The sequence below is a fragment of the Anas acuta genome, chromosome 2 (genome assembly GCF_963932015.1).
Source record: "Anas acuta chromosome 2, bAnaAcu1.1, whole genome shotgun sequence".
Classification (NCBI taxonomy): Eukaryota; Metazoa; Chordata; class Aves; order Anseriformes; family Anatidae; genus Anas; species Anas acuta.
The window spans coordinates 2,753,802-2,781,386 of record NC_088980.1 but is presented as its reverse complement, the minus strand read 5'-3'; the positions used below and the strand labels follow the sequence as shown (position 1 = coordinate 2,781,386).

Genomic DNA, 27,585 nt, shown 5'->3' with positions numbered 1-27,585 from the left:
GCAGTGCAAGGCTGTGCCTGTGCCAGCTGTGGCTGGGGTGGATGCATGGGGCAGCCAGCTGTGGCTCCGCTCAGGAACGTGCCCTCCTTTCCCTCCAGATGTTCCTGCTCACCAGCACGGACAAACCCACTCCCTACCCTCCAAATGGATCAATATTCCCCCGACACCAGCGCCCTGTTCCCAGGGCCCCTGTGCCAGGGTGGCAATGGGGAACAGAACAGGGTGTATATTTTATTTAATAATTTATATGTATGTATATAATAACATGATCAGGTCTCAAATAATGAGCTCAGATTTTTTCCCCCTTATTCCTGCTTTCCAGGGAATGCTGGCAGGTTTGGCTCTGTGCATCATACCACAAAAATCTCACTCCTCCAGAAGAGGGCTAATACATGAAGGAGCTTTCTACCAGGCTGATGTATCACACATGCTTTATGTATCAGCGTGGATTTCTTTGGTTGAGACAAATGGATCAAAGACATAAGACAGGGCGTGGGTTTCAGGGAGTTTTAATTCTTGCAGACATGAAGAGCAGGGCAGCATATCATGACTAGAAAGGCCCAGGCACAGCCAAATGTAGGAAATGGTATTTATGAGCTGTGCTTAGAAACTGCCTCTGGAGTTTTCAGAGCAGCTGGTGTCACTTTCAGCTGACATTTGTGCAACTGAAATGCTTACAGTGCAGGCAGGAGCAGGAAACACAAACTATAGACAAAGGATTGATGGATGCAGGACCAAGAAATATGTGTCGTGTGGTCCAGTTCCCCTGCTTGCAGATTTCTGTCATTTTATCTTCTTGAAATTGTGGTGGGGATTAATTCCAGGGTTGAAATGCTGCTGGAGACAAGAGTAAATTTAAACATCTTCAACTAATCTACTCCACAAAGACAATCTATTATAGATTGTGCTGAAAGTTTCCAACTTTCAGCAGGTGAACATTTGAGATCCTGACATCATTCTTACTCTCTGAGGGTGTCCCCACAGTCACACCCTTGACATGGAGATGTTACTTGTGGAGGAAAATGAGAGGTGTATCTTTAACAGCAATGAAAAGGAGGATGTCTATAGGAGGAGATAGCTAATTACAGTAATTTCAGAACTAATTGCAAGTCTCAAATATGTTTATTTTCCAAACATATTTTACTATGGTGTTCTATGCATATTAAATGCTTGTTAAGAAACTGCAAAGAGCCTTGACTTTGAGTTTTGACTAGGAATTATGAATACCCACTCAGTGAGGTTTCACATACCTGGATTTTATGTCAGTTTAATACCTTTAGGAAAGTCTGGGAAAAAACAGGTATGTAACCTGCTGTCAGCTAAACTGATGAGAAATTGAGACTTTTCCATTTACACACATGCCCACCTCCTGTAATTGTCCTCCAGTGTGGAAAGTCTTCTTCCTAGCCTCTCAGAAAACTGAAGAAATGGCTTTTTCTTTTTCTTTTATTTTTTTTTTCATGGTGGAATATGGTGTGGAGATGAAAGACCCAGCAATGTGCAGGGGTGCTCTCAAACTAGCAGTGATGTGACATCAGCAAGATTTGGAAGAAGATACTTCATTTGTTTCAGTGTGATTGATAGCAGTTCCCAACCTAACCATAAAATGGCCAGTAGGATTTTAGACTGGACTCAATAAATTTGCATAACTTTGCATAGCAAAGGGCAGTATTGCATGGACATACTGGCTCACCTCAGTGATCGCTCAGGCCCCTCTGGACTGTTCCTCACTGTGTAGACACCCCCAGCTCCAAAACTGCCACCAAAATCAACCATGACTGAGTGTAAGGGTAAGCCTGAGCTAAGCCATGGCCAGCCTTCAGGGTTGCTTGCCCTCTCATAGGTTGAGCAGTGCTGAAGAACACCCTCCAGAAGGTCACGGGGCTTCTGTGGGGCCCTTGCTTTCAGGACCTATTCATTCCCTGTCCCTGAGAGCAGTAGAGTCCTTCCATGCCAAATCCTGTATTCCTCCTTGCTGGGCCACCCCCTGGTTAAGACAGAATATGAAACAACAGCACACATCTGGAAAAATCCTGTGGGTCTCTTGACCTGTTGGCTGTAGAAATTGCTGCTGGCTTCTGCTGAACTGCCTCTTCCTCCCCATCCTTTTGCACAGTACTACATTTGTCGAGCTTTCACTGGGGACATGAGGCTCACTGGTGAACAAATAAGTTTTGCCAAGGCCAAGAAGACAAAGACAGACTTGTGTTAGTGTTATGGATAGAGGGGTGGTAAGTCCTGTTCCACCCCATCCCCATCAAACCAATGCAAGTTTTTCTGTTCCTTGATGATATATTTTCACTGCAGGAATAGCTGGAGAGCATGGCACATATTTTTGTTCACTCTGCCACTGCCTGGATTGGCAGGAGATGTTGCTAGGCAGTCATTGTGAGTGTTTGTATACACAGCACCAGGTTACTGTGAAAATTTGGGAAAGTCCCATCCCAGAGGTGATGCTCTCACCACCACGTGAGAGCAGTTTTCCACGGGTACAGGGAAATGGTCACTCTCCACAATCACTGATCTGATTTTTTTTTTTTTTTAAATAGTGCCAAGATTTTTGTTGCTCCTATAGCTAACCGTACAGTGGAAAGCTGATGTGATGTCCATAGGGATAGTGGCAGCCCTGCTTGGAGTAAAAGAGGGAAGTAGCTGTGCCATCAAGTGCTACAACATTGTCATGATGGATGCATTAACAACATCACCCAGGGACAGGGAGTGTGCTTGGGATAACATTATTCCCACCATTGATGAAAAATTAGGAGAGGATACAAATATATCACTTCTCTTGGGTGCTTTCAAGATGGGAGGAACTGGGCCCCCCAGACCTGAGTCAGTTTTGAAGGGGTATCTCCCCAGATCATAAAATGGTCAGATGTCTACTGAGTTTGGAACTGGAGATATCAGGATGGGAAGGGATTCTTAAACCAGAGGCTCCTGGACTCGTGGCAGAACAACTGAGTGTGAGAGTGGTTCAAGGGAAGTCTTAACCAGTGGGAGGCCAGAACGACAGGCCTGGTGCTGTATCCTGATCTTGCTTCAGTGGATTTACAGCTGGTTCCTTTCCTGGAATGAAAAGATTAGAATCACTGGAGCTGTGTGTGTGTGTCTTCCAGCGAGGAGAACTAGGTATGCAGCAGCTGTAAAAATAAAGAGCCCTTGCAGGCCATCGTAGTAACAAGGTTTGGAAACTGTTGAAAGTGGGGTGGGGTGGGAAATCCTCAAATTTCCTACTTTTTTTATTGTCAGTGTTCTGAATTTCAGCTTGTCAGTTTGGAACCTGATTTGAAAGAAATGAGAGATTTACATGACATTTTTGTTTAGGGAAGCCTCAGGAAAAAAAAAGTCTCAACACTTCCTTAAAATCTCTAAAAAATTCTTATTGGTTCTTTCTAGTTTGTCCTATCACTGCCTTTCCCAGGAACACTGCTGATTTTGGAGCTCCTGGCTAAAAGAAATCAGTGATGTAAAGCCTGATGAGAATTTCAGAGCGACTTGACAATGTTAGACTGTGTGCTTAATTATGATGTTAGCTCATTGCATTTTCATGCCTTAGGGCTTCAGTTGAAGCTCCATCTACATGTGGGTGACCACATGTGACACCAGACTTGTGATTTCCACTTACTCATCACTTACTGAAAGAAACAGAGTAGAAGGACAGACAAATAAGAAAAATACTCACTTAACAGAGCCTAGGAAAAGACTGTATTAGGAACTGGAAAAGTAAAATGTCATTTGCTTCTTCTGACAAAATGTTGTGTAAACAAGATTGAACAGAATAGCAAATTGCCATTCTGCTGATCAAGACATGTTGTTGCAAAACTTCCTATTTGTTTTAATAACTTAAAGGTCTTATGAAAGCTGAAGTTTAACACAATACTAGGGTGAAACTAAAGTAGGAAATATCTCTTTTTCTCTTTCTTTGCTCTGAACTCAACTGGACTGTGGGACCTGTTCAGAGGAGCTTTTATCTCATACTGATGACAGCAGTGACATCAGTGTGAGTTATGAGACCCCTTTGCCTTTCCTTTGAGTTGGGGCTGTAAAACTGCTAACTCAGAACTAACCCCTCCACCACAGATGTCCTTCCTAGCCCTGGACTGACTGAGATACTCTCTTCGGGCACTCTGGTGGGCAGGGGAAGGAGAGGTGCAGTCTGGAAAGGTTCACAGCCCATAGCAAAGGAATCATTAGCTCAGGAGAATGGGATGATGTTAAGCATTGCTAAGCAATATAGGTCCACTTAGAATAACTAAAGAACTATGTTCCCATATTCCTCTGCTAGTTGTGTAGGGGTGTCTGAATTATCTGGTATAGAAAAGCTTGACGTTGCTGCATGTGGGAACCTGACTATACATGCTTAAATCTCAGCTTCTGAGTTTGATCATCTGTCTACGTTGGAAACCAAAGCCAGGCTGAAACTGCAGACAAAATTGTAAGGAATGAAAACGTCGACTTCCCAGAGATGATTTTATTGTGGAATTATGCCCCTTGCCTATTAATAAATAAAATATGTTAATATCTTTACTCACTAAACTGAAATTATTAATTGCAATCTCAATAGCTCATTCCTTCTGACTATTTTTGGGCTTCTTGACCTTTGCTTTATCTATTTCTTTGTTTAATTCCAGGCATGCCCCTTAGTTTGGGTGCATGTGGTCTGTCCTTCCAAAAAGGTGCTCTTCAGCTCTGAGCCCTGTCAGGCTTCTTGTGGGCAGGAGGGCATGTCACCCACTTAGTTTTTCTCATCTTTGTTCTATTTGTTTTCTGGTCACAGAGGCTGCTACCCTGACCCAAACTAATGATCCAGAACTTGTTCTGAATCTCAAGCAATGGCAAGTGCCATCTACTCCTGAAAATAAATAAATAAATAAATAAATAAAATAAAATATAAAGGCACAAGACACTTCCAATAAGCAATTAAGAAAAGCTGTCCTTGGAAAGTTTCTTCTTGACTTGCATTAGTAAGAGATCAGTTTATTCTCTAAAGCATGAGAGTTTCCATGCCCTCCCCAAAGTACATTTTAAAATTCCTTATTAATCCAGTTACAAGGTCATTATTGATCAACATATATTTTAATTATGTAAAGACAACACTAGGATTTGCAGAATTATTTGTTGTGGAAAGATGTTTTTTCCCCTTAATATCTTTCCACAGTCCCTCAAAGAATTTGTTGAGCAACCCTTGAGATTAGAGGCTGTTCTGGACTTGGTCCTAGAAAACAAGCCAAGTATGATAAATAAAATAAAACATCTGGAGGTCTAGCCATCAGAATATCATCAGATATCCACTGGTTCTGAGGGAATGTTATGTATGAAAGGTAATAATCTGAAGTATTGTGCTTTTCATAAAACATAACTCTCTGAAAGAATGTAGAAAGAGACAAAAAATAATGTTGATCAGAGCTGATTGTCTAGAAAATTTACTATGGAAAATCATGAGGTCTGTAATGAATAGTTGGATAGCTTTAACAAGCGTCTGTGCCAATAAAATCTAAACATATATTTAAAAAACAAAGATAACAGAAGTCAATCTTGCTAAGCAGAGATGCAAGGAACAATGCGAAGGATAAACACTGTTTAAAGGGGAAAAAAGGCAAATAAGGTTCTAATTAGTGGGAGGGACTGAACAGATTACACAAAGAAGATAAAAGCAAGGAAACCTAATTGGAAACACAGCACTGTAGTATCAAACAATCCGAAGTATGTTATCTAGCACAAATGGCTTTTCAGCTCTTTTCACAAGCAAGTGGTGAATAAAAAGGTTGATGCTCTTGAGGTTAAGAGACAGGAAGCAAAAGAAGAAAAAATATTAGTCACTATTAAAATGCCCATTGCCCAAATCAAGTAAGAGGCATATGAACCACAGTGGAGACTGCAGTTTCAGTTTCATCCCTCATGGAAATATATGAACACAGACTGATGTCAAATGTTTGAGTTCACCAAATTCCTGCTGTCTCTTCATGGGTTCCAGTACTGGTAGAAGTACTGCAACTTAGAGCTTAGCAGAGATCTAAGTTCAGTCTGAGCATTGCTACCTTGTCATATTACTGTGGTGGCCCATGTAGTTATTTCTCTGATTTTGGCCCTGCCACTGTAGATATCAACTGTAGACTTTGTAGTTTGGAATCAGAAAGCATTGGTGAGTCTTCTCACTCCCTAGCCAGAAAATAGAGGGTTAGGTGCTTCTTACAGTGTTGAAATGGTTGCAGAAATACCATATGATCACCTTGTAATGGATTTTCTGAAGAGCTATCTAATGAAGGCCTTTGATGTTATTTTGGGGAGTTAACTTGAAATCCAAATTCTAAGCATGATGGAGAACTAAAAGGGCAGGAAATCACTCTCCTGAGTTTATGATGGCTATGTCTACATTATATGCTGTAACTGGGGGCTGGTATATGACCTTTGGTTCTTAATGCACAAACATCCTCACTGAAAAAAGAGCAATCCTCATCTGTTTGTAGAACTGCCATCCTTCATGTCCTTGTTGTCAGACTCAGAAATACATGCACAAGAGGAGTGGCACTTCTTTCTTTATTTATTTATTTTCTTATCACTTTGTGGTGAATAACCTACTGACTACCTTTCAGTACTTTCTCTCTTCAGGGATTATGATTTTCTTGAATGGATGCCCTCTCTCAGTACAGTTCTGTGAGTACTTATTATCTGGGGTTCAACAATCCTGACAGAAGAACTGCTTTGTTTGGGTGCCTGGGTCACACAGCAGTGGTTTATGTTCGTTGGAGTGACATGCACACCTTTTGCAAGTGGCTTTGTGGAAGGAAGATCACATTTTCAAATGTCTTTCTGCAGCATTTAATGGATGCAAGGAGATGACTGGCAAATTCACCCCTTTACAGAGAGCACAAGGGTGCCTCGCTGCAATTATATAGATTTGGCTGTTCTTTTCCAAGCAGTATACAGCCAGGCAATGCCAACTCATTTAGATTTTAAAATGCCGGCGTATTTGTGGTCATTGTTACTTGTTATTTTGTAGAGTTTTGCTCAGCATTATTTGGAACACGTTAGCCTCATGAGTTTCTGGCAGAAGATGATAGTGCTGTGATCCTTTCTGTAAACAGAGTGTCTGTCTATCTATCTGTCTATCTGTCTTCTCCTCTTGTAGTTTGAACCCTTAATCATGAAGCAAGTTCACTGCTTAACCATGATAGTGAACCTAGACAATTCCTTATTGGTGACAAAGGGAAGCTGTCTGCAGGACCACACATTTGTAGGAATGATGATTAATGACATTTTTTTTTTTTTGTTGTTAAAACATTATGATATTTTAAGGTGAAATAAATTTCTGTCTGGTTGACAAATTGGTGCAAGAATGCCAGGAAATATGCTGAGGACAAAGGAAAAAAGTTGCCTTAAGTGAACCCTTAATGGATAATTCAGTGAGAATATTTTACATTTATAAATTTATATTTATATTTATATTTATATATTTTATTTTGTATTTATATATTTTATTTTATATTTATATTATATACATATATTTTAAAGAGTATATATATTTATATTTCAGGGGTTTTAAGAGGGTATATTTAGTTTCTGTAGTGTCTGTAAAGAGCTGAGATACTGCTGAGGCCACTGTGAATAACAGAAATTAGTCTCTGATGGGAACTATAGCATGACCCTTTGTTGGCCAGAGGTGGCCATGTCTTTTTTTTTTTTTTTTTTTTTCATAATAAATACACCAGAAACCTTTGAACGAGTTTTGATCTCCGGAGCTTATTGGACTTTAAACTGGAACAAAACTGGAACTGAGCTTCTGGAATGGAGAATTTCAGATCTGCCAGTAGACGTTTTTCTTCATTTACAAATAGGGGTTCACAGAGAGATCACCTGTCCCCCATGTCCTTGCAGGAAAAGTCCTTTCCTCTGGGTTATTCACAGTCTAGACATTTCTAAAGGGTCTTTAGGCTGCAGTCACATCCACACAGTCCCCGAGACTTTAGAAAAAATCTCCTTCTTCCTGTTCCGTTTGAGTTTTTAAGGGTCAGTGCATAACTTAAATTTGCCAGCACCATTCACAGCACCTTTGGTTCTATAAAGAGATCGAGCATCTCTGATTGACAACGTGCAAATAGTTTTACAGCCAAGGGAAATAGATGGGTGCCTGACTGCTTGCAGTATGAGCCTGATGGTGTAAGTGACCTGATCACTCAAGTGCTGACCAAGAAAGCAAACAGCCAACTGCAAAATATAGCTCTCTAAATAAGGACAGGAAAGATGGTTTCAGAAAATGAGTGCTGTCTCATGTTAACATGTGGTAAAGTTTTGAGGTTATTGCTGGTGGCCAAATATATATATATAAAACAGGTCTACCATATGTTCTCTTGATAAATTTTAAGCAGGGGACCATGCTGTGGTTGAGGTTTGCATCTCAGATATGGAGTGATAGAGTACAGGAAAAATTTTGACACAGTGAAGGTCAGGAATGGTGGTGCAGACACAACTGGAAAGCTTTGAGGCTGAACAAGGGTTATAAAGTTAGAGGTGGAATCAGATGGTCACAGCAACATGGCTCAAATGCTGAGTGGACTGACATTCATGCACAGTTGTCCCTTGAAGGAATCACGGTGGAGTTTGTTCCCTCAGGGTTCAGTCTAGCCAAGCTGAGCTTTGCTGTAATGCTTGTGGGAGCTTGCTCCTTTTGTCAGGCTCCCTGACAAATCATTACATGTGGGGAGCTCTGTCTGCTATGGTGGTGGAAATGTGCTCTTCACCTTTCCTCCCCATTTCCAAGACAAAACTTCCCCTGAAAGCCATACCAGATCACAGGAAAATTCAGGTCATAGGGGATTGCATATTATCTTCTCCAACCTCTTGCTTAAAGCGGTGATGGGGAAAACTCACTGCTAATGAGGGGGGTGAGATGAGCTTTCACCACAATCTCCATGGTTAACAAAAGGCAATGAACTATCTTTAATATCTCTCGTGAAGGACAACCTTTCATGAATCAAACAGGACGGCATTTTGGTTTTCTTCTCCAACCCTGTGACAAATGATAACATCAATCTGACAGTGTTCCTTTTCTGGCTAGCAGACCCATTCAACCACCGAAAAAGCCACTGGTTTCAAAATGACCCAATGCTCTAAAGAACAGCCCTGTTCCTCTGAGTTTAGGCTTTCATTTGAACGGGGTATTATTCCCTATATAGACAGAAAGAAATAAGGATGGACCTCTGTAAGCAGAATGATCTAAAGCTAAATCAGGCTCCAAGCTCAAAGAGAAAGCACAGAAGACAACACTGCTTAAGCCTGGCTGCTATAAAAAAGTATTTTCGAGGTCTCCACTGGCACTGCGTTATTTTTATGGCTTGCACCCTTTCAGTACACCATCTTAAGTGTGCCTAGGATGATCATTTTGCACTTGGGAACTGAAGGGTGATGGAAAGGAAAGACTAGGGCTCAGTTCAACCAACATTAGCAATCTAAAATTTGATATCTTGTCAAAACTGGACATTTCTTTTTTTTTTTTTTTTTTGGTATAGCTGACACTAAATAAGCATGTTTAGAGGGCAAATCATCCAAATGATTTCACAAGAACCTATAAACCTTCAGATGGGGTGAATCTTTGTCAGACTTTTTCAAATGATTATTCTGATGATTAAAGATGAAATAGAAGATAGATGATAGAAAGTGAGTTATATCCTTTATTTTAAAATATTGCCTCTGATTTGAAAGACCGGTTTTGCACAGAAAGCCTATTTTAACATTGAAGAAATAACTACAATAAATAAACAACAATTAAAGTATAATAATTAAATAAATAATAAAGTAATAATTACATTAAACTCCAAAGTATTTAATTAGTCTTTGGACACTCTAGATTCTGATATAAACCAATTTTCCAATGAAAAACTTTGAAGTGTATGATTTCCCTTTTCCTGATCATGGGCTTTTCTCAGGGGACAGATCAGAATATAGAACTCTTTACTAGACTTAGTATGATGTGTGCCCTTAATGACTGTTACTCAGTGATTTTTCTAACTTCCCTGACTCAGCTTGACACCCTGACCTTCTTGTACCAGAGCTACAAGGCTGCCACATCTTCAGGATGACTTTGCAGATGACTCCTTTAGGGGTTTATTTAAAGCTGGATGTTCAGCTGTTTCTCATCTCATCTAGCTTTATTGTTGTTATTATTCCTTTACTTTTTTCCCCCCTCTGATTTTGTTTACATCCATAAAATCAACAAATAACCCAGCAAAAAGCATTCCTGGAACTTTAGGGTACGTGCAGCCACATTAGCCATTAAAAGTGTCTGTAGGGCACAGTTCCCAGTCAGTAGATGTGGGGGTGGGATTTCTCTCATCTTAATATCAGATGTCTGAAAATTATTTAAGTCTGTGCTAGTTATTCAGTTCTCCCTTTAAAGTGAAGGCAGCCTACAGACACCCATTCACTCCCTGGCCTCCAGGATCAATTTCATTAAATGCCTCTATAATCCTGTTCAAAGGAAAAAGAGCAAATCAAACAAATAAACAAACAAACAAAAAAAAAAAAAAAAAAAAAAAACAGGCAAGTGGGGCCTCTTTTGCATCAGAAAAGGTAGAATTTGGAGACTCTCAGATATTAGTGTCTCTGAATATCTCAGGGATTTTTTAAGTCCATTTTTACCTCCAGCTGCTCTCTCCTCTTCTCACCAGAGACTCTGTTAACCCTAATCCATTGCAGCTGATCTACAAACCCTGCAAGTCAAATAAAGAGCAGCTACATTTTCAGCAAAGTAGAGGTTGTTACGGTTTCATTCAAAATGCAAAGCCAGGTGCTTTAAATACACTTTACAATAGAGGGTTAAGTTACAATAACAAACTTACTCACATTGGTGTTAACTCACACAGAAGAAAAAAAAATTAAAATTATGTTCATCCAATTCTATACAGCTTGGCAAGAGATGGGAAAAGCAGTGCAGGGTTTCTAGGAAAGCACAAGGAAAGTCACTGCTTAGAAAGCTGATCTGGTGATTTTTTTTATTATTTTTTTTTTCCTGGATTCACACAAAACCACACAGGCCAGGAGGGATTTACTTCAGTGTCTGCCACAGTGCACAGTAATGAGCACTGGTCCAAAAAGAAGCTCTTTGCAGATGATCTTATATGTGCTGCGCACTTCTGTGGCTCTGTTCCATTAGATGAGAAAGAAAGACCTGAAGTGCAAAGAACGCCACACATGTTGTTCTAAAGTATCAGCCATGCAGAAAGCTAGATGGTTAAACACATATTTAAATTGTGACCTGAAAATCAGTGTCAAAACTCTATATAACTCCTGTAAATTTAGTCTCATTTTATTACTAAGTCTCATATTACTACTAACTTATCTAATTTATCTATCTATCCACTGCCCATATCAGGCATATTTACTCCTATAATAACATTCTCTTATTTAACATAATCATAGAATCGTAGAATATCCTGAGTTGGAAGGGACCCATAAGGATCATTGAGTCCAACTCCTGGCACCACATAGGTCTACCCAAAATTTTAGACCACATGGATAAGTGAACAGTCCAGATGCTTCTTAAACTCTAACAGGCTTGGTGCAGTGACCACCTCACTATATGCCAGATAAAACATATACCTCTTTGCTGCTTTGAACAAGATGGCTTTCTGATCTCTGCCACGGGAATATTCACTTCCCATCTTCACCAGAGATATATTTGTGAGCAATTATTTAATTCATTTAATTTAATCGCTACATCCAACCACAGTTTCTCTGCTTAGAATCTTATGGTTTACGTAATTGTCTAACACAGCTATATTGGCAGCAGCTGAGGAAAGCTCCCAGATTTGTCTGAAGGGGCTTGGAAGCATTTTCACAACAAGAGAGGCATGTCTCCTTTGTTTTGATATTTGGGAGAGAGAGAGACAGTTCTGCTGCAAAAGTTTCACAGATTTAAATAGAGATGATTATTTAGCCAAAACACCACTCCAGCAACCACATTTTTCTGGAGACATTGGGCAAAGACATTGGATTGTGAATGGTTTAGTAGATTGTCTTGCTATCAGCCAAATTGTGATGACTTGACCAGAAATTAATTGTAATGAGAAGTACTAATTTGGTTAAGCCATCTTCAGAGACATTTCATGGTCCTCTCTGCACTGGAGCAAGGGCACAAAGTTCTCTAAATATAAATGTCTAGTGTCATTTGAGCCTCTTGGAAGGCTGAGACATCCACATGAACCTCATAGATAATAGAAATGTTAGTAGAATACTTATGGTTCTCTAAATGCTGGAGATCAGCTGGAATCCCTGAGAGCATCTCAAAGAGCACTGGATGCCTATGTTTAGGCAAATGAATTAAGGTCCATAATCATCATGGCCAACTTGGATGAAGGCAGAATGACTCCTTCTGGAAAGACTGAAAGCCTCCAAATTGCTCCAGCATACACTTATGAGGGTAAGACCGTGACCTCAATCTGACTGCCATCCCAGTTGGGAAGAGGAAGCAGTAATCACCGTATTTGCTTACTTGCATATTCCAAATAATGAAGGAAAACCAGCTAAGACCAAATGAGCTCAACTGAAATCTGCAAATCCAAGCATTGTATGTGCTTTTGTCTCAGACTTTGCTGTATCTGGAGGGTTTTTTTTATGCATCCCTCACACTGAAAGACCAGTAATTATGAAGAAATTCAGGTTTGTTTTAAAAAGAAAATAAAGTAATAATCCTCAGAAGTGCAGAAAGAAACCTTAAAAAGTCAAAATGGAAAATTTTCCAGTACTAGAAGGCAAATGAGCCTACATTTATTTTTGTAAAAGTCTGATGGATTTTAATTCGATAATATGCCTGGGATGGGAGGGAAAAGGCAGAGGGCTGACTCATGTTTTTTGAATGTTTGGGTTTAGCACCAGTGTGTTTGGCAAATTCTTATGTGTACTTAATATGTGTGAAGGAAATTATAATTGGTCCATAGATGATTTGTTAGCTAAAAATAGGGCTAAAGCTGTAAAAATATTTGTAACATAAAATTTCACCAACTCTTCATCATTCTTTAGCACTTTTTTCAAAACACATTGCTAACTATGGGGTCTCTAAACACCTCTCCATGGTAATTTATTTGAAGGTTGATGGCAAAGCTGAAGATGCATTTCAGCACGTTGGGTGAGATCTGCAAAGGCCGTTAAATGAGATGAGGACCTACCAAGCTAATGGAGCAACTCCTTCTCAATCACAACATTGAACTGCCTCACTGATTTCAGTGCCTATATCCTTCCAGTGCCCCTTGATTGCTTTGGTTCTGTATTCATAAATGAAAGTGCAGTGACTCAGAGGTTTGGCTGTCTGAGCTGTCTGTCCTTGATGGCTGAAAACATCTCCAAAGCAGGTAACTGATCTCAGCTTTTGCTAACCACTGTATTACTTTTCCAGCCCTAATTCTGCATGTTGTCTTCATATTTTGAACATCTTCATGCCATTGAGCTTCTCCTGGCCACTTTTTCTTCTAAGACAACAGACACCTGCTAGAAGATGCATTTTGCATTCTCCCTATAGGAATGTTGCCAGGTGAATTTAGCAAACTTGACGTTAGAGAGGAATCCCAAGCAAGCCCATGAGGTGGTCCCACTAATTACACAGCATGTCACCTTATTTTCTTAAGCGTATGCAGGAAAAGTCTCCGTCTGTACATAGAACAGATTGAAAGTCCAGTTGAAGTCGGTGGAAATAATCCTCTCTTGACCTTCGTGAGCTTTGGCTCCCCTCCAGACTCATGATGTTCACACCTCCTTAATGTAACCTCTGGCACTTGAGTAATGCAAAGCTGGGTTGGGGAAAACGTCAGGTAATGCAGCGCAAGCAGCCACCCCGGAGGAGACGAACTGGTTGGATTTTCCCAGCTCTGCCGTGGTTGAGTGCAGAGTTTATGAAGTGCTCCTTCTCTGAGTGCATCCAAGCTGAGCAGCGGCATTTGCTGTGCCTGTAAGCAGAGGCCACAGAACATGAGCTGCTGCTGACACCTTGCCGGTGACCTCAGTGCTACTCGCCTCTCTCTCCTCTCCGCAAGCTCTGCCCCCTCCCAGTCACCCCCCTCCTCTTCCTCTCCCCACCCCCATGACAGCACTGCAGCTGGCTCCAAAAATCTGTCAGCTTTGAGTTTCTACCCCCTGAAATTATAGGTGACGTTTTGCAAAATGGTGGAGGCCTGCTCAGTGTTATCTCCCTGTCACTCCGTGTTTGCCCTTGTTTAATATGTGGATGAACTTGGACAAATCCCACAAATTCCTCTGCTTTCCTCTTTTTCCCTTCCCATCTCATCTTTCTTCTTCAGCCCAAGTTTAACAGCAAGAGTAAAAACTGTCCTTTCCCCAGGCTGTTCACCAGTCATTTAATCTTATGTTTTGTTCACAGCATGAATCTAGAAATGACATGCATACATATATGACATACATGTGCAAACACATGTCTATGCATGTGAAGATATTGCTCTTTCACATCAAGATTTTATCTTGATGTGGAAGGAGTGGAGAACCTGGAAGGAAATCCATTTGGCAATGGGAATGAAGTGCAAGCTTTCAGTTCATTTTTTTTTTTTTTTTTAATTATTTCAATTTTTAGCCCATCTCTTGTCATTCAGTTATGTACTTTCTCCTCAGTGAACAGAGTTCTGCTCTTGACAGGCACTATCCAGCCCTCTGACTAGCCATCCCCCCCTTTTTTTTGGGTAACCATTTGTCACTTCCCTACTCATACCACTGGAAGATGCCAGAGGATGTGTAGCATGGTCTGGTTTGAATAGGCCTAGGCCACTAATGTCAAAGATGGGATGCACAGTTTGGAGAAGAGAAACCAGGATGATATTTGAACCCATTGCCCCATGGAATGATTATCACAGCGGTGAGGGGATAGCATGGGAAGCCAGTATCTGTCAGTGATGGACCATATGTCAGAGTCACTGTTTTCTTTAATTTGGATATCACAGTAAGAAGCGAAGTCTTCCTTAGACAGACCCAGGAAAAGCTTTGTCATGACCTTTGGGCCACATCAGTGCTTATACTCTAGCATAGGTAGTGAATGTAAAGTAAAAGTAAAACTTTGAAGCAGTAGCTCCCTCCATGAAAGTTGTGTCTTATTAGTTACTAGTATTCAGTGCTAATTAAATAGACTTGAAGCTAATGTTTTTAACTGAGAATAAATGAATAGTTTATTAGATTAAAAATGTCACCTGGGGCTCTCTGACTTTGAAATCTTATATTTGACCTATTTTTTCAAGAAGGAAGATTACCATTGGCTGTGCTTTATGTGTTACACCTCCACAAAATAAGATTTTTCCTTTTTCTTTAGGAAAGAAATATCACCTAGCCATCAGCAGCAACAATTTCAAGTTTGTCTCAGTGGAGGCAGGTCAGTGGTCTATACTCTTTCCTCTACATAATGGTTAGGCAGAGATGAGTTTATTTTTATACTTCTGTGACTGGAGCTGAAAGGACAAGCTTAACTGGAGGTGATCAATGCTCTTGTTCATATTTCCAATTGGAGGTGCTTTGCCTCCCGGTATGACAATGAGATTCACCCAGACTTTGAACATCAGGGTTCTCCTGGATTGTTGGGTTGCTGGTGGGTGGTTGGATTAAAAATAAATTTTGCACTGGCTTTTTGGAGATGGTCCCTGGAGGGAGACGCTGATCTCTCCTAGTAGACCACTACAAATCAAGGGCCAAGGGATTAATAGACACTCCTAGGGGATTAATAGACAAGCTACTGTCAGCTGCACTACAAGAATGCAGGAGTGATGCTTTTCTCTGGAAAGGAAACACACAGAAAACACCCTGCATATTTTTTTCCTCTTTCCTTCCAACTTTGTCAGTGTGTGAATGCTGAGTTTGTGCAAATTCAGGTCACTGCACACAGCACAGCAGAAAAAACAAAACAAAAACCCTAGGGAACTCAGCATGGCAGAGCAGTACAGGCTCCAGTAGCTGCCACAGCAGGTGGGCAGTGTGAACTGGGCTTGGCTGTCTTCAGCTGTTTTGAACATTTGCTAGTAGAAGGAGATGATCAGAGGTCATGTCTGTGTTATACGGCAGCACTGTTTCCGGTTGGGGATATTAGTCATTAATTAAGAGCAGGTGTTGGTTGTCTAGACAACTATTTGGGATAGCCAGAAAGAAGTGGGTTTTCAAGCACTTATTGGCGCAAAAAGTTGGAAATTAACCACTTAATAATCTTCATTTTATTTACTTATTTATTAACTTACTATGTTTAACCATGGATTTTTTTATTATTATTATTATTATTATTATTATTATTATTATTATTATTATTATTATTATTATTATTATTATTATTATTATTTTGTTTTTAATAGTGAGTTGATGAATTATTTTATAAATACAAAACATCATCTTTAGGATATGCTGTGATTCTCCCTCATGAAATGCAGATCAGAGCAGTACCTTGTAGGATTTCACTCTGTTTGAACTTTCAGAGAGAAACATTACATCTCAGAATGATCTTGTCCTCTCAAACACCTTGTAAGTCCCCACAACTTCCCAGCAGTGATGTGTCTGTGTATATGTGTAAAAGTATAGCTGTATCTGGGTAGCTGCATACAAATATGTATACATGTACCTATACTTTGCCCTGGAAGAGACTACTTGGCCTTCTGTTTTGACCATCATAAGGTAGTTTCTGTGTTCCTGCATTTTACTTTGTTGAATCTGTTTGCCTATGTGGTACTTGAAGACAGATTTCTTTGGAATCCGATCCCATTATGTCTTAGTAGGTAACTCGGTAAAAAGAAAAGTGTTAAAAGTATTAGAGACAAAACAAACAAACAAACAAAACTCCTCAGAAAACAATCCTTGGAGGCATAAGAATATGTTCAACTAATAATCTTGGAGATATGGTAAGGGGGTGGATGAAATATCCTTCTGAACCTCCTTCCATTCCTATATCTTTATGGGACCCTGAATCAGCATCTACATGCCTTTTAAGTAGAGGTGCTGATTTGGAAGACATTTTCTCCCTTCTGACCCATTGCTTCACCCACCTTTAAAGATATGCACATGGCTGATGCCCTAGTCACCATATTGCCTGTTATGCATGCTGTGGTCTACTCCCTGTGGTTTTGTTGACACAGACTGAACTTCTCACCTGACTCACAGATAACACAAGTAGAGGAACAAAGCATCACCTGCTTTACACCAAGGAATGGCTCCTATTGCTCCATATCACTTTCTGATGTAGAAATAAGTTGTAAAACACAATTTCTAATAGGTTATATTAATGATAGTGCTCTGGATTCATCTTCTCTTGAATTCAATTCTCCCTTGGTGGTATTTACATGCTGTCTTCACATCCTCCTTAAATAAATTCATAAGAGATATGTGAATCCTTTGGTATGAAAGGTGGTTTTTGAGTACAATGCTTGGTTCTGATTTTCTGCTGTTTTAACTTATGCAGGATTTCTATCCCATCAAAGGATCTCACCACTTTCCATATCGGGAGGAAGGGGGAAATGCAGGCCATAAGGTTTTTCCTGCTCAATGAGCTAGAGGTTGTTGTCCTGTTGTCATGAATCTGAGCTCACTGGATGGAGGCCACCAGGAAATCCATTTGATGCTTATTGTTGAATTTATGAGGGGTTAGTAACTCATCTGGGTGGAAACAAAAGTTTACACTATGGTTGGGAGGCACTGGAATCCGCTTGTTTGGATTTTTAGATTTGTGTCTTCTAACCTTAGATGTTTGAAAGACCGTTGTCTCAGTTGAGCCTTGCCACTGCAGGTTGCCTTTATACTGCCTAGCTAGAAGACACTTTCCCCAGTGCAATAATACACATTAAAGCTGCTACCAAAGACCAGAAGCTATAATAATAACATGGTTGTGAGAGAGGAGAGAGCACCAATATTCCAGGACCCTCTACTAAGTTCAAGTTGGGATCTTCATGGAAAAGGCTGAGGCTTCTAAATAAAGTGCTTTCTCAGTGGGAATTACCTTCAGTTTAGACATCCTGGCAGAAATTCTCAGAAACCTTGGAGACCTCTTTATAGTGGAAGAACATTTTTGAGATGAGTCACTCAAAGCTTTCCCTGTGCTCTGTCACTACAGCTGTTGGCGTCTGATGTGATACCAGGGAAAACCAATACCTGACCTGGGCAGGTATGGCAGATCCTTAGTCAAGTTCCTACTTGTTTTCTTCTGCTATGTATAAATACTATGTAAATATATTTCATTTTCTGAATGTTCAGACTTCTGAACTACACCTCAACTGCATGAAAGCTGACGGAGGATTTAAAAAATAATTCTTAATCGAGACCAACTATTATGACAATTCTTTAGCAACGTGAAATTTTGAATTGTAATTAAGGATTGTGCTCACTTTAGTTTTTTTTTTGTTGTTGTTTTTTTTTTTTTTTTTTTCTCCAGAAGGACTTAAGAATGTGTTCAACATGCCATACATTTTTAGATTCTGTGTTGAAAAAGGTCTTTGATCTCTCTCTCTCTTTTTTTTTTTTTCTTGATTTCCCTTCACCCTCTCTCGTCCCTTTTCTCATCTGCTACTTCTAATCTAGGCTTGTATTGTATAAATAAATCCTAAATTGACGTCATTTGTCTGTGATATGGAACACTGTTTATGTTGAATCAGTTTTGCTGTTTTGTTAGCACGGAAGGCAACCTGAATAGTCCAGGTGCAGAAGCCTGAAGCTTAGTGGCTTGAAATGAACATGTAGATTGATCCAGTCAAATTCTTACATTAATTAACTGTACTTCTTAACTGTTCTCCTTCTTCTTTCTCTCCCCTCCACCTTCCCTTGCCCCCAGCTCCTTTGTAAATGAAAACATAATCTTGATTCATGTTGCATAGCTTTGTTTTTGGTCTGACACAGAACTGAAGTGGGTTTTGCTTGGCAAAGCAAGGTATTACAAAGGTTGCTGGAAACACTGTGTGATTGCTACGTGATTTTTTCCCTCTTCTTTGTTTCTTGCCCTTACAGATGAAATCAACATAGATCTGTAAATGAGGTGTGTCTAATTTGAACTACCGAGTGCTTTATAGGTGATAAATTCGCTGTAACTATTTCCTGAAGATGTTTTCTTTTCCCCACTTATGCTGAGAGTTGTGCTATTATTCTTCTATAGAAAGACCGTTTAAGAAGTCTACTTCCAGCTGAAACAGCTCTAGTTTTTACTAAAGTATATATTTGTTTAAGGGACTTCTACAGAAAAAGAAATAAAAATAACCTCTGAAAATACAAGTCTTCAATAAGAACTTGATTGCGCTCAATTAAAAGTTTTGCCACAAATTTTCTCTGTTTATTTGTGAAATGGTAAAATATAAAACCACTCCTTTTGTCTTATTTCTTGATGCTGGTTTTTCTGAATAGCAGATTTAGCATACAACTGAATGTCACTTAAGGGTCCCTTTACAGTGCCAGAATAGTTATACATTTATATGTATATATAAGAATCAAGCCTTTAATCTCTCAATGCCTTGATCTGTAAGGACCCTGATAATACTTGCTTTGTCTCTAAGCTCTTTGATGCAGTGTGGTTCCAAACCCCATTGCTTTTGGGACGGCCTTGCTGAGTGAGGACCTTGTTCTTTGTTGGACCTACTACAACATTTACTATTTACTCAGACACAACATATGTCTAAACCAGAAGTGACATGGCAAAACCATACACTTGCCTGCTAGGTAGGGCTAGAACAACTCCTGTGCCATTCAGTGTCCAAAACTGAATGCGTCCCTCTTAGAAACTGGCTATTCAATATTATATATTATTGCTGTAGTTTGGGTTGTTGCCTCTGGCTAATTTTCTGAAAACTGTTCAAGCCCAGATCTGACAGTAGAACAATTAGCATCTCTTTTGACTTTTCTGTGACACTCATATTTCACAACAGCAAAGTAGTTGCTTTCAACCCTTTTACATTTGTGGACATAGTGAGAATTTCTGAAGCTGAATTATGTCTTAAGCAGAAAATTCCTCTGATAAAGTGGATATTTTTGTGCACAAGAATCAGAAGCAGAAATCACATTCAACTTTCTACAGAATTTACAGGATGAAGGATGCCCAGTGGAGAAATGAAGGTCTGGTTCTTAAGGGTTGTCACTCTACTATCATTACAAAATAAGAGTAAAGATAATAATAATGAAAATATTCTGCACTCATCTCATGTAAATTAGACTAAAGTGGTGGGATACATCTCCCCTCAGAGAGGACAGGACCTGATCTCTTGTGTGGTTCTAGATGCCTTCCTTTTTCAATGAGACTGGTGGGAAGAGCTTGGTGCAGTGATGGGCCAGTGGCAAATGACTCTTCTATGTGAATTTTAGATATTGATAGATCAATAGGATTTGGTGAATTAAATTCTGCTCTAGTGTGCAATTCCCTGAGGTGCCTTTGTAATGACCTGTTACCTGCCTTCCTTAGGGTGGTTTGATATTATCAGCCTCAAAGGACCTTGGATGGTTTCTCAGCCAGGTTTAATTCTGCCTCCTCATAACCCAGTCCTCATTTAATTGAGAAATATGTAAGGGGTTGGTCCACCAGCTATCTTGCAGTCCTCCTCTGTGTCATTGTGCTTAATCTTAGGGTATATCTTAATCATAATTGCACAGATTCAGACAAGGAAAGATAGTGTTTGTACATAAGTTAGCATAATGACTGGATCTTGAAATTAGTTCAGTATCACAATGCTGCTGAAATGCATGGGAATTAGTCGCTCAAAGATGGAAAAATCACAAGCTTACTTTTTATTGTATTTTTTTTTCCATTTTACCTAAATATCAGAATATGAAACAATAGTTAAAATGTATCAAATAATGGAAAAGCAGCTAAATAGAAGTTATATTTTGGTTTCCTATGCCTTTTGATGCAGAAATTAGGATGCCATTTGGGGAAAGAAGGGAAGGAAAGAGATAAATTTTTCAATGAACTTTCACCAAGTCAAACTACATTTTTTGGAGTAGTTGGGATCATGTGACACAGCTGGAAGTTATGATGGTGAGGAAGATGCTAAACATCACTTTGTTATGCAGATGATAGAAATTTGGCCTGTGGACATGGCCAAAATCCCTGTAGCCTGATGCAAAACCCAAATGATGGTATGCTAAAACAGACTTGGAAACTATTTGGCCACAGACAAATTTACATCTCCCTGGGTTAACGACACAAGGGAGAACAGTCTCGTCCTGTTGCCCCAGCTTTCTAACTACTTGTGATTTACCTTCCTCGCTGGGATGTTATCAAGCCAGCCCAAACTCCTCCCAGATTCCTGCCGACTGCGGTCCCTTTACTTCTGATGCTTAGCAGCTTTTCTGGAGAGTGTCTCGATGGGACAGTCTTTGTACTGTAAGACGATCCAGCCGTCAGGCAGGAGGTTTGAGCATGCCTGAAGAATTTGGGAGAAGGGTTTCTAAACTTCACCATGCATAAGCCATGTGAGCATATGGTCATAAATCCTCTAAGCTTGGGCACTTAGTGGTGATACAATAGCACTTGATGGACTCCTCTGGATAATGCTGCTGTAATATACGTTGGATACAGCAGGGAGAGACTGGAGCCTCAGGGTCGGCTCTGCGGGCTTTGCCGACTTAGGCAATGTGGCAAATGTCCACTGTACACACAGACAGCTCCAGAATGCAGCGATACCTCTGGGCAACTGCTTATTGAATCCCCCGACAGAGACATAATGCTCTGCAATGCCTGCCCAGAGGAGTTTTCAGGAGAGGAGACCTGATTTCCTCACAGTGCAGCTGAGAGCTTTCCCCTTCCCTCCCTCTCATTCCCTGGCTGAAGGCAGAGAGCATCTGTGTTGCCATTTGTGAGTTGTGCTTCAGGGAAGAGACAGCAAGATTCTGGTTTTCAAGCCGGGTGCTGTGTATCCGTGAGCATCAGGGACCCAGAATACCTGCCCTTGTGTCAACAAAAAGATATTACTAAGGATTGTTCTGATTTGCTTCTATCTCATTACAAGCTGATCACGGCAATTCTTACTAGGGTTTTCTGAGTAGCACCACCCCCTTCCTCCCCTCTCATATGTCCTGGGGATGAAGGGGCTAATCCTTTACATTAACCAGCCCATTAACTATTGTGCCTGTAAAAACACCCAGCCTGTCACAATTACTCCTGGCTCTGTTCCCTTCTGCCCATCAACTTGATCGAAGATAATGTGTAACGGGATAGCACAGCGCTGCGTGCTGTTGACACTAGGAAGAAAGATCCCAGGGCTGAAGTGCCACTCAGGTTACAGATGAGCTGGAAAATCCACCCACTCATGAGGGTGGTGACAGCTTTGTATACAAACTCTTGCTGCCTGTGATACTGAGATTGCCGAGGCTGAAATTCTGCAAGTGCTTGACGGGCAGGACTTTGACAAGAGCCAACAGGGAGAGGGGCTGGGTGGATGTCACTGGAGGTCAGCTGGGTCATCTCTTTTTTAAACCTTGATGCTATAGCATAAGTGGAATAAGTTATCGGCTTAAGATAAATCAAACAAGGATATCTGCTTACCATGCACCTCATCCTTTTTGTCACTCAGTACAAAGGGCAGACTGAGAAGCTAAACATACAACTACTTTGTAGTGACCACAGGTTGTGCGCATCATGATGCGGTTAGATGAATTTCTGCAAGCCATGACTGAGATGCCTGGCAGTCTACTGCAGGAGCTGGGGAATTGAAGCCAAACCACTGGGCATCAGCCAAGTCATGCCCAGGAGCCCTACCCTGTCCTCTTGGTTCTGACTCTGGGGTCACATACACCATTGTGTCATCTCATATTGATACTTCTATAAATGCTTCAGTGCAGGACTCAAATATTGAAATTTCTTTCTCTCTCTCCTCTTCCTCTTTACGTTGTCCTAAGAAGTGTGTTTTTCATGGGAAAAGGTTAAAATGTCAACTTCCAACCTGAGGTGCCTCAGCTCAAGGCAGAACATTTCAATTTTATCAGCTGGCACAGAGAGGTCTGTTTCAAATCATCTTTGACAACATATTAAGCTGCATTTCTACCTCAGATCGGAAATGGTCTCCCCACTGGGTCATTCCCTTTCTCTGGAAATGAAAGTGCTTTTCTCCACCTGAAAACCAAGTACATGTAAAACAGGAGAGTGGGTGAATCACTGGGGCATGATCTTGACTCAGGGGGGAGAAAGAGGCATTTGGATTTTCAGAATATACCAACAAAGGAACAGTTAAATTCTCACTTGATGTGAAAACTGGCATTGCAACTAGCTTTACTGAACTGAAATGCAATGTTACATCTTCAGTATTAATAAAATATTTTGTTTTGAGTAAAAGCAAGCTTTTTAGAATTAATGTTCTGTGAAAAGGTTCAAAATGTCCCCTATTTCATTTTTGGAATAAAACAACTTCAGGAAAGCCAGGACTTTCTTGAAGGACAGAAATACTGCAGTGCACTTAACTTTAACATTTATATGACAGCTGACAAAGCATGACTTTAATGTTGGCTGGGATTATCCATGAAATTGTAGCAGTAATATAAAATAAAGGCTTCTGAAGTACTCTGGGCTGAGGTTGCTTTCCTGGGAGGGATGAAATATGCTGGGATTAGGTGTAATTTTTAGAGTATAAACTCACAGAAAAAAAGATTATCCATATTTGGATAGAAGAAGTCCACCCAAACTGCCTATAACTTTTTTTTTTTTCTTTTTTTTTTTTCATGCATGCCCATTCATAGCTGGTATTGTACAGCACAGCACCTCTTACTAATGCAGAGTGAATTGGGCAACAGAAAATCATTTGTCACTGGGTTTCTGGGGACTCCGCACCATCTCTGAAGGGTCATTCTATGATCTGTGCATTTCCATTCCTTTTTGGATTCCCCCGAACATTTGAGAACTCTTTCTTATTGCCGCTATCCTTTTGAACTCAAAGTATTCTGAGATTAAAGGAAGTGCTACAAACAGTCATAATGCCAGCACAGAAGATGTTAATGGTTTCACTATGAATGAACAGTCATAATAATAATAATTCTTGGACTGAAACAGGTTGAAAGGTAGGGTTCAGCAGGCCAGAATGAGTTTATAGTGTCAGGAATGCTGTCTGGCCTCAGAGAGGTTATTCTGCCAGAAATAGTTCTCCCCATCTCTGGGGTCAGAGTAGGGGGAATATAAAATTCAGAGCACGTTTTGTAAAGAACTGCTCAGCACTTATGTGTTCTGGTCAATAATTTCTTACTCAACAAAGGCAGGTCCAAATGTCTGAGACAGTGGACTCTAAATGAAATCCTGTGTTCTATGTCTAACCAAGATGAATAACCAGCAGTCCTGGATTGGTGGTATCTTTTCTGCACAACTATCTCTGTTCATAGTAGGGAGGTATGTTCCAGCTGAAAACCTTTAGGAGCATTTGTGAATAAAGCAGCAAATGCAGTGAGAAAACCTAATAACCTGACATATAAGCAACCCTATGAATAAGAAGGAAAAATACAATTATATAACTTAGTTTTAGCACTTTTGGAAGCCTGTTCGAAATGACACTGGGTTACCTTCTATTAAGCTAGCACACCCAGACTTAACTAAAAGAGTATGGGGACTGTTGTGACTCCAAGATATGACAGATAGGATAGAAATTATTTTGAGATCTAAGCTTCTCAAAATCTCAGAAATGGCTTTGTATACCCTAGTTAATATCTATATTATTTTTTTTAGTGATGCATATGCAAACAGAAGGGAATGTCAGTGAGTGTATGACTACCTAAAACAAGATGTCTCTGCTTTGTTACTCCTAACTTTATATCAAGAGCAGGAACCCTGTTTTCTTGCCCCTGCCCCATCACCCATGAACAGCTAATGGCTCATGACACAATGCCAAACACTTCTCTTCAACGTTTTGGCTGCCAACCAGCTGCTCAAGTGAAGTATAGTTAAAGACTCAAGCACAAACTTGCTGGTTTTGTTTTATGTGTAAAGAAGGGCTTGCCTTCCTAGGAACTTGTCTTATTTGCTTTTCTGTATCTGTATTTTTCCCCAGCTCTGTGTCTCCAATCTAATAAAACCCACTGATTTACCCTTCAATCTTTGCTGATTGCTCTGTTGCTGTGAGGTTGTATTTCTCAAAACGAGCAGAGATGTTGCAATACAGCATGATGAAACATCTGGAAATTGAAAACTGAAAAAGCAGCTATTGCAGGTGAGATGCACCTTGCTTCCCTCTGTATTGGATGTATGGAGAATTAAGCTCCTAGAATGGACATCACAAAACCAGAATTACAGGTGATAACTACTCTAATCAGAGGGAAACTAAGAGGAGAGATGCAGGGAGTTTGGTGCTGTTTCAAGGCTGTAATTATGCATAGGAGCTTTGGAGGAGCTATTTGCAAAAGATATTTATATTTTATTTTTGATACCAGAAACAACTAAACAGTGGGTTATGCATCCAGAATCTGCTACGCTGTCTGTTTTACAGACCCCATAAATCTTGCAAACTTGATGCAAACTAGCAGGAGAGATGAGAAGCATTCACTTTCAGACTAGAGCTTAACTTTTAGGCTGCTTTTCGAGTTTCTGCAGTGATTAGTTCAAAGTTACTTGTAGGAACTTGTTGACCACTGTGTTGGTCTTTGAAAAGGGTATATTCCAAGTGTGGTGGAGGCTATCTGTGGAGGTACTGCTGCAGAATTAAGTGCTAATGTGTCTCTTTTCTTGCTATGAGGAGGAAAATAGGTGTTGATCACTCTTATTATTTACTTTATCATTTGTTGTTTGCAATTCTGGTGAGCTAAGGAACAATGGGCAGTGCAGGTATAAGTAATAAAGCCAATTTAGCTCCAGAGATCTCAGTGTGCAAAAGGAGAAGGGTGAGTGTGTCCTTATGTGTGTGTGTGTGATGGGGGAATGGATTTGGAAAAGAGAAATAACACTGAAAGCAGTAGCATTGCATTACAAGCCCTTCAGCCTGGAGACTGTAGAAACATGGAACCTTTTGCTTCTCAGCTGCTGGAATTTAACTTTATTGTTGTTCATTTCTATTCCTTTAATAAAGAATCCTGAGTTGAACTCCTTGCATGCTTACTGCACTCTGCCTTTGGCTGGCTTACTCAGGCTTTCCCTTGTAAACTCTGGAGTGAATTGTTTAATCTGCTGGACTGGAGTTAGAGAAACCCTGGAGCAGCTCATTCATTCACTGGCGAGGCTGCATTTCTGCTCTGCAGTGGCTGGGACAGCCTACGCTTGCTCCTTGACTCGGTAAGCTATCCGTTTCACTGGCTGGTTCAAGCCGCGTGCTCCCTGCATTCTTTTGGTCACAGGGGCGTAGGAAACGATCTTACCGCTCAACTTATATAATGAAATGTCCTGGCAAAGCCAACCGTGATTTTGTCATTAAACTTCGATGCCTCCTCTCTCAGCCCTCCCCTCCTCCCCTTTCCTGCCTCGAGTCTATGCTTGTAAAACGGGCAGTGAGTCTGCCACAAAATCATTAATCCAGCAAGGTAGGGAGGTCTGTACACATACATTGCTGACGTGGGCTTTCATCGGTGTGTTTGCATGGCTTTGCTAGCCTGGGCTTTCCCCTTAAGGGCTTGGGAATGAGTGGTGGTGGACCCAGGCGAAGACTTGGCCCGCCAAAACACAGGGCTTTGTGGTTCCAGTAACCACTGGCTCCGAGTGAAGACAGAAAGCCAGGGGGGAGGAAGGAATTTCCACCGCAGCACTATGTTGGTTTTGTGATTCAATACAATCAGCGTGTGTTTTTTAACTAATTTATTTATTTATCTGTCTAGAAAGAAAATGGAGGCGGTTGTCCTACAACGGAGAGAAGCTTTGCTCTGCAGAGCCAAGGACAAACTGCACTGAGGTTCCAACCTGCCACGGCAGGAAATGGGCAATTGGGAGACCCATAGCATGACTGCTGCTGAGCTCCAGATTACTCAAAAAATGCATCCCACTTGTATAGTAGAGCCAACAAAACCATAGGGTTAAGGAACAGATAGGCTCCCTTTTCTCTAAAGCCCAAGTGCTGGTGATGAATCCATATATATATATATATATATATAAAAAAAAAAAAAAAAAAAAAGCTATGGAAAAACTGTTGCCTCACATTACTTTAATCCTCCATAGTTAGTGCACAGTAACTTGAGTTTTGGGGTGGTTTAAACCATCTAGAACATCACCTTATGGTGGCTTTACAGAACAAACAGGATTATTTTCTACTAGTGCACTCCCTTGTGGCTGGAAGCTTTCTGAAACTTTCTGAACAGACTGTTTCTGCCTTGAAAATACATTATTTTTTTTCACAAATAAAACTTTTGAAAAAAAAAGGTGGGTTTTAGCAGGTTGCAATTTGCAAACATATGTGTGAATCTGTGCATATGCAAATGTAGCATTTTGTAGGATGGAAGTGTTCTGTCTTAATCTTGTCAGAAAAAAGAACTACCACTTTTCACACTATCATGACCTTTTATTTTGAAGATTGCTTTGTATGTCATAATAGTCATTATAATGTTTTAAATTATTATAGTAGATTTTGTCTATTTCTTACATTTGAAAACTTTTGATTTTAATCCAAATTGTTATGCCCTCTCCCACCAAAAATAAAGTATTTTTTTTAGATTATTTTGATATGATTGGCAATGATTTCCTTTTTGAACATTATGAACTAT

The 27,585-nt window shown here is 40.2% G+C and overlaps 2 long non-coding RNA genes across 2 annotated transcripts; both read left to right on the top strand.

The window, feature by feature from the left end:
* The first annotated feature begins 6,575 nt into the window (after positions 1-6,575).
* Positions 6,576-15,584, top strand: LOC137852016 (uncharacterized). The gene is made up of 3 exons (XR_011093623.1): positions 6,576-6,654; positions 13,083-13,343; positions 15,299-15,584. It is a non-coding gene; the product is annotated as an uncharacterized lncRNA (long non-coding RNA).
* Positions 15,585-24,146: 8,562 nt separating this feature from the next.
* On the top strand, positions 24,147-26,972 carry LOC137851640 (uncharacterized). The gene is made up of 2 exons (XR_011093312.1): positions 24,147-26,170; positions 26,707-26,972. It is a non-coding gene; the product is annotated as an uncharacterized lncRNA (long non-coding RNA).
* Positions 26,973-27,585: the final 613 nt, after the last annotated feature.